Source organism: Camellia sinensis, chromosome 4, assembly GCF_055761805.1.
Source record: "Camellia sinensis isolate YWXY chromosome 4, ASM5576180v1, whole genome shotgun sequence".
NCBI classification, from domain to species: domain Eukaryota; kingdom Viridiplantae; phylum Streptophyta; class Magnoliopsida; order Ericales; family Theaceae; genus Camellia; species Camellia sinensis.
The window spans coordinates 92,359,609-92,367,972 of NC_138964.1; positions in this window are offsets into that span (position 1 = coordinate 92,359,609).

Genomic DNA, 8,364 nt, shown 5'->3' on the forward strand with positions numbered 1-8,364 from the left:
TTGCAAATTGGGATTGTGGACAAAAGTCTGACAGGAATAAACATAAATGGACCAAAGGTCGTTTCGATAAACATAAAGGGACCAAAGGTCGTTTTGATAAACATAAATGGACCGCAGGTCGTTTTGATAACAAAAGAACGGACCGAAGGTCGTTTTGACCTATATGAATGGACCGAAGGTCGTTTTGACCTAAATGAATGGACCGAAGGTCGTCTTGACCTATATGAATGGACCGGAGGTTGTTTTGACATATATGAATGGACCGAAGGTCATTTTGATAGAAATAAGTGGACCGAAGGTCGTTTTGACATATATGAATGGACCTAAGGTCGTTTTGACATGAATGAGTGGGCCGAAGGCCGTTTTGACACGAATGTATGGGCCGAAGGCCGTTTTGACGTAAACGAATGGGCCGAAGGCCGTTTTGACATAAATGAATGGGCCGAAAGGCCGTTTTGACATGAATGGAAATCTGAATGGGCCAAAGGCCAGAATGTTTAGAACTACAGTCACTTGATTTGAATTTTGTATAGTTATATATCTGTTAAATGGAAATATGAATTGGGCCTAAGGCCGTTTGGAACATGTTGTTTTACATTGTTATGTAACTTCTGTATTTGATTTGATATTATTCACTGGGCTATCGCTCACGCTCATTCATGTGTTTGTAGGTGAGCCAAGAGAAGTCCAGACCCAGCCTCGGTGAAGTCTGTATGGAACAACTAAGGTTTTGAGAGAGTCAGCCCTTGTGTCTCACGCACGAGACCCGTCTTCGCCCTTTTGTTATGTATTTACATTTTGTCAGGTTGGCGAAGTTTTGTATATGTTTGCTTATAGTTTTTATGGGTTGACTTAGTTTTGGATGATCCTGTCTGTACAGAACCTATGTCACTATGTTTCTGTTGTGAGTTATTAACGTACATATGTATGGTTTGTTTTGATGTGCCATGTAAGCACAGCTCTATGGACAAAGTCTTAAATTTTGCTTCCCTTTTGGCCCCCTTTACTCTGATGTGTTTAGTCTGTTTTGCTTTGAGGCCGTAGGTAATCTTAGGATTACTGGCCGGTTATGGCCCTAACCCAGAGGGGTGGGTTCGGGTCGTGACACACGGTGTGTCTTACATTTTTACTTGGAGTTACTGGTGAGGGGTTTTCTCATGAATTGCTTGCTGTCTAGGGTATTCTATTGGTCTCTTTTTATTAGATTTGTTCTTGATTTGGCTTCACTCCTTATTCTTATTAGTGACGGAGCTGCATCTTTTCAGTTTATGATCTAATATGCTAAATGCTGGCCTACCAATCTGCCATTTGAAGTTCTCTTCTTTCTATTAGGGTGACTATTAAAGTTCAATCAACCATGCTAGTGTCCCAGTTCATCTTTCTTTCACATTCAGTGGATTCTTTGCTCTTGTACTCCATTAAACTTCCTGTCGTTGTCTTATTAATTATTGATTTTTATTCTTTCTTTTCCTTATTTAAAAGTATTTATAGTCTAATTAGTCAATACTTTCTGTTTGGCTTTGCTACAAACAACTAGCTTTCAATCAAAAGCTACTTGAGGCATAGGTAAGATAGAATAGGGCTTCTTTTTAGCCTCAAAAGTATGTCTTACTCAATTAGGATAAAAAATTATTCTATGCAGGACTTAGGTAGTGGAAGAAGTTTAGGCACTACTAGCTAAAATGGATGTGAATAAAATGAAATTCTTATAATACTTTTATGCTTTATTTGGATTGAGGGGATTGAAAGTGAAAGAAAGAATTAATTATGAGAAAAAAGAAAGAATTACTTACATTGACATTGTCGTTTTTCTCTCTATGATTTCTTGTTCATTGCTCTCTTGCTCTCTATCATCTTTGACTCTTGTTTGGTGTAACATATATGTAATTAATTATTAGCTTTTGATAGCTCTGAAATTTATTATTGGTTAATTGAGAATTTTACATATGCTGTAACACAAGAAATTATGTATTGATATTAATAGAATTTAACTTGTTAAAGTGATTTGAAAGCTAATTTTTTTTATATCTAGCTTGAATTTCTTATTTTGTGGTATGTAATTGAATTTCTGCCGAGCTTTCCTTTGAATCGTAAAAAATCTTCTTGAATACTGTAGTGTGGAATAATTTGGTATTTAACAAGAATTCGGATTGGGAAATCATTCTAGATAGAGTTATGTCTAACGTAACATCTTGGGCAAAACTAAGGAGTTCAAAGAATTCTCAATGGCTGATTTTATATTTGTTTTTGTTAGTATTAGAGCTTGTCTTGTTGGGTATACCTCCTTTGTGGAGTATGGGACCTAATTGGTTCATTAAGAATTTAATTTGGTTTGATGTTGGTTATAATATATCTTATATATTATATCTGACTTTTAGAGGCCCAATGGGTATTTAATAATCTGTTTGGTAACAGCTACGACTTTGATAAAAAGCCTAAAAAGTATTTTTTAGTTTGTATGAGGTATAGCGACTGATATATCCTTTTTCTGGGAGTTAGTGCTTGGTGATTCATCTTCGGTGGGTTTTGATTTTGTGTGGCAACAACAAATTGATATAGTGCTTGGTGGAATTCAATTTGGTGGGTTTATTTCGGCAGTAACTTTATGGCTGATTTGAGTTGTTATTTTGGGTCTTCTACAATCTGTTTCAAAGACTTTTGTTCATCTATTTGGTGAGGTCTTTCCTCTTATTTATTTGTGATTATTTAGAATTCACCTAAGGGTGATTTTGTGAGACCATTCGTGTCTCATTTGTAATCATTTGAAAACTATTGGTTGATAATGGAATCAGATTTCGATCCCGTAGGTGTACCTCACATTGAGGGAACCATGTAAAATTCTTGTGTCATTGTTGATTTAATTTTTTCGCATTAGTTTTTATTTCCATTAATTGATTTACTTGTGGGAAATCATCTATTTTCCCTAACAACTGGTATTAGAGCTTATGGTTTATTTGGGTTTATTTATTTGTGTAAATCAATGGAGGGGAATGTGGGTCATATGTCTAGTTTCAACGGAAATAATTGGATAACTTGAAAAACTAAAATGGAGGTCCTATTATTTTGTAAAGATTTGTATGGACCCATATAGTGGCAAACCTGAGAGTATGAAAGATGATGAATGGAAGAGGCTTAATCGAAAAGCTATTGGTGTTATCCGTCAATGGATTGATGACAGTGTGTTTCATCATGTTGCTACTGAAACTTCGGCACATGATTTATGAAAAAAATTAGAAAGTCTTTATGATAGAAAATCAGCCACAAATAAAGCTTTTTTGTTTCAAAAGTTGGTTAATTTAAAATATAAAGATGGCAGCTCTATTCCGGAACATTTGAATGAAATAAAAAGTATTGTTAACCAACTTGCATCTATGAAAATTGTTTTTGATGATGAGTTGCAGGCTTTGATGCTACTTAGTTTTTTGCCCAAAAGTTGGGAGACTTTGGTTGTGACGGTTAGTAATTCGGCACCCGATGGAATTGTCACAATGAGCAAGTCACTAGTAGCTTATTGAATGAGGAAACTAGAAGAAAATCAGCGGGTTCTTCTCATTCGGATGTATTTGTTGTGAGAGGCCAAAGCAAAACAAGGGGGAGGAGTAAGACTCCTCATGGTCGTGATCAAAGTTGTGACAAATCAAGAGATGGCTGTTTTTCAATGAAATACATTGAGTGCCATTATTTCCATGAGAAAGGGCACATGAAGCAGGAATGCCGAAAGCTCAAGAATAAGGAGAAAAGGCGTGACAAAAGTGTGAATAAGAAGAAAGAAGACATAACGGCGGTTACTACCGATGGTGATCTCATGATCGTTTGTGAAGATGATTGTGTCAATTTTGTGGGCTAAGAGAGCAATTGGGTGATTGATTCTGGTGCTTCTTTTTATGTGACTTCTTGAGTTGATTTCTTCACTACCTACACCAAAGGAGATTATGGGTGTGTTCGAATGGGTAATGAAGGTTTATCCAAGATTATTGGCATAGGTGATGTTTTCTTGGAAACAAATTTGGGATGTAAGTTGTTGCATAAAGATATAAGGCACGTTCTAGACATTTGCCTCAATTTGATCTCTACTGGGAAGCTAGATGATGAAGGCTACAAACAACAAATTTGGTGATGGAAAATGGAAGCTCACAAAAGGTTCTTTGGTAGTGGCTAAGTGCAAGAAGACTCACACACTTTATTCGATGCAAGAAAAAATTTGTAAAGGTGTTATTAATTCACTTGAGGATGATACTTCTACCGAATTGTGGCACAAGCAACTTGGGCACATGAGTGAAAAAGGACTGCAAGTTTTGTTCAAGAAATAGCTCCTATCCGATTTGAAAGGTACGCATCTTAAAACATGTATTCATTTCTTGGCGGGTAAATAACATAGAGTTTCTTTTCATAAAGATGTTGCTTCTAGAAAAGAAAATGTTTTGGAGTTGATTCATTCAGATATTTGTGATCCTTTAAAATTTAGAACACATAGTGGTGCAATTTATTTTGTTACTTTCATTAATTGATTATTCAAGAAAAGTTTGGACTTTTGCATTAAAAACTAAAGATCGAGTTCTAGATGTGTTTAAACATTTTCAGGCCATGGTTGAAAGAGAAACATGGTAGAAATTGAAGTGCATCCAAACAGACAATGGTGGTGAATACGTTGGGTCATTTGATGAGTATTGTCACAACCAAGATATTCATCATCAAAAGACAGTTAAGAAGACTCCTCAACAAAATCGCATTGCCGAAAGGATGAACCGCACAATTGTGGAAAGAACAAGGTGTTTGCTTTCACATGCTAAATTGCCAAGATCCTTTTGAGGTGAGGCAATGAGGACAGCGATTGACGTGATCAATTTGTCTTATTCTTATCCTTTGAATGGTGATATTTCGAAAAAATTTTGGACCAACAAAGATGTGTCTTATGAGTACTTGAGAGTGTTTGGTTGCCGAGTTTTTGTTCACATTCTAAAGGATGAGAGGTCCAAGCTTAATAGCAAGTCAAGACAATGCATTTTTTTTGGCTATGGGTGCGATAAATTTGGTTATAGATTGTGGGATCCGATTGACAAAAAAGTTATTCGAAGCCATGATGTTGTGTTTCTTGAAGACCAAACAATTGAAGACTTTGGCAAAGGTGATCAACTGGAGCCAAAAACTAGTGATCTCATTGACATTGATCCATCTCCTTCGTTTTCGGTAGATAATGAAAATGGGGGTATGCAGCCACCTCTTAAAGATGTAGATGATGATGATACTCCAAATGAAGTTGAACCCGAAATTAAGGAAGAGTGTCCAACTCAAGAACTGTCACCACAACTTAAGTTGAGAAAATCTACAAGGGATCGACAACCTTCTAAAAAGTATCCTTCCAATGAGTTTGTGTTGATATCCGATCATGGGGAGCCCAAGAGCTACCAAGAAGCAATTGATCATGCAAAGAAAGGTGATTGGAAAAAGTCCATGGAAGAGGAAATGAATTCTTTACTTGAAAACCACACTTATGATTTGGTGAAGTTACCTAAGGGGAGGAAAATTCTGAAAAATAAATGGGTCTTCAAATTGAAGAATGATGGAAAGAATCTAAGGTACAAGGCATGTCTTGTTGTTAAAGGCTTTGGGCAAAAGAAAGGTGTTGACTTTGATGAGATTTTCTCGCCAATTGTGAAGATGTCTTCTATTCGGGTTATACTTGGTATGGCTACAAGTATGAACCTTGAAGTTGAACAACTTGATGTGAAGACTGCATTTCTTCAAGGAAGGTTTTGTGGAAAAGGAGAAAGAGAAATTTGTTTACAAATTGAAGAAAAGTTTTTATGGCCTCAAGCAAGCACTGCGGCAATGGTACAAAAAATTTGACTATTTCATGATAAATAATGGTTTTTCTAAAACCACTTCGGACCATTTTGTGTTTGTCAAAAAAAAATTTGGATAGCAAATTTATTATTCTTTTGCTTTATGTTGATGACATGTTAATTGTGGGTCAAGATTCTACCATGATTAACAAGTTGAAGTTAGTATTGAGCAAGTCTTTTTCTATGAAAGATTTGGGGCCAGCAAAGCAAATACTTTGTATGAAAATTGTTCGTGATCGCAAAAAGGGACTGATTTGGTTGTCTCAATAAAGCTACATTGAGAAAGTTCTTGAGAGGTTTAACATGGATAAAGCAAAGCCAGTTGGTTGTCCACTTGCGGGTCCCTTCAAGCTTAGTTCAAATCAATGTCCTACAAGTGAGAAAGACAAAGAAAAGATGCTAAAAATTCCTTATGCTTCAGCAGTTGGTTCTTTGATGTATGCAATGGTTTGTACAAGGCCGGATATTGCTCACTCCGTTGGTATGGTGTGTCGGTTTCTCTCTAATCCGGGTAAAGAACATTAGGTAGTGGTGAAATGGATTCTAAGGTATCTTTGAGGACTTCAAAGGTGCGTTTGTGTTTTGGAATGGTAAGCCAATGCTTGATGGGCTCATAGATTCCGACATGCCGGTGATGTTGATTCTAGGAAATCTACTTCGGAGTATTTGATGACATTTGCAGGAAGAGTTGTGGCATGTTAAACTAAATTACAAAAATGTGTTGCTCTCTCAACTACCGAAGCTAAATTTATTGCCATTACGAAAGCTTGCAAAAAAGAGTTATGGTTGAAGAAATTTTTACAAGAGTTGGGTTTAAAGCAAGAAAGATATATGCTTTATTGTGATAGTCAAAGTGCTATTCATTTGAGTAAAAATTATACTTTTCATTGGAGATCAAAACACATTGATGTGAGAAACCATTGGATTCGTGATGTGTTAGATTCAAAATTGTTACAACTTGAAAAGGTTCACACAGATGATAATATTTCGGATATATTGACAAAGATTTTGTCGAGGGACAAACATTTGAAGTGTCGAATTTTGGAAGGTATGGTTGATGTCTCCACCTAAGTTGGTAGGGGGAGAATTGTTGGGTATACCTCCTTAGTGAAGTATGGAACCCAATTGGTTTATTAAGAATTTTAATTTGGTTTGGTGTTGGTTATAATATATTTTATATATCATATCTAACTTTTGGAGGCCCAATGAGTATTTAATAATCTATTTGGTAACAACTAGGGCTTTGATAAAAAATCCCAAAAAGTATTGTTTATTTTGTATGAGGTACATCGGCTGATACATCCTTTTTTTGGAAGTCAATGCTTGGTGATTCATCTTTGGTGGGTTTTGATTTTGTGTGGCAACAACAAATTGATATAGTGCTTGGTGGAATTCAATTCTGTAGGTTTATTTCGGTAGTCACTGTATGGCTGATTTGGGTTGTTATTTTGGGTCTTCTACAATTTGTTTCGAAGACTTTTGGTCATCTATTTGGTGAGGTCTTTTATCTTATTTATTTGTGATTATTTGAAATTCACCTAAGAGTGGTTTTGTGAGACTATTCGTATCTCGTTTGTAATCGTTTGAAAACTATTGGTGGATAGTGGAATCGGATTTCAATCCTGTGGACGTATCTCACATAGAGGGAACCACGCAAAATTCTTGTGTCGTCGTTGATTTAATTTTTTTGCATTAGTTTTTATTTCCATTAATTGAATTACTTGTGGGAAATCATCTATTTTCCCTAACATGTCTGTGATTTGATTTTATGCCTTATGGATGTTGCTGATTTAACCTGGTTGATGGTGCTTTATTTGATTGGTTTTTTAATCAAGTGGCTACTCTGTTTTGAGTTGTTGGTGTATCTTGGCCTAATTGTTTTGTTGTTGTTTTGAGTTGCTGTTGTATCTTGGCTGAAACAATGTGTCTCATTTCTGAAATTGAACTTTAAAAACCCAAAATCATGTTTAAGAGTTGGAATATGATTTGTTACATGTCGCAACCACTTCACTCTTGATGAAACACCGTATTTAAGTAGACTCTTAGAGATTGTGATTACGTGCTATAATCATTTTTAACATGCTAGAATTTTTATTTAGATTAGAATATTTTGGAATTTGAGTTCAAGTACTCCAAGTAAGTATTAGATCATGAGATTTGTTTAAATACTAGATTTAAAAATATGAAACATAAAAGGAAAAAAAAAATTGGTAAGTGAAAATATGGGGTGATTTCACTTGGTAAGAAAAAAAAAAATGGAAGAACATGAAGTTTATTTGTCTTTTATTTTATTTTAAATTGGAAGAACATGAGCTATTTCTTTGTTGTAGATAGGTCAACTCTTAAACAACCTCGGAGAGCTATGCTCCCTAGCATTTCGGTAGACTCCATCACATTGGTATATGATGATTGGCATGGGCTAGAAAGATGCATATGTTGAGAAGACCATCAATTTGTATCTTAATCTTGAAATATTTGAACATGGGATTGTGAGCTATTAGGATGATATGGAGATCTCACT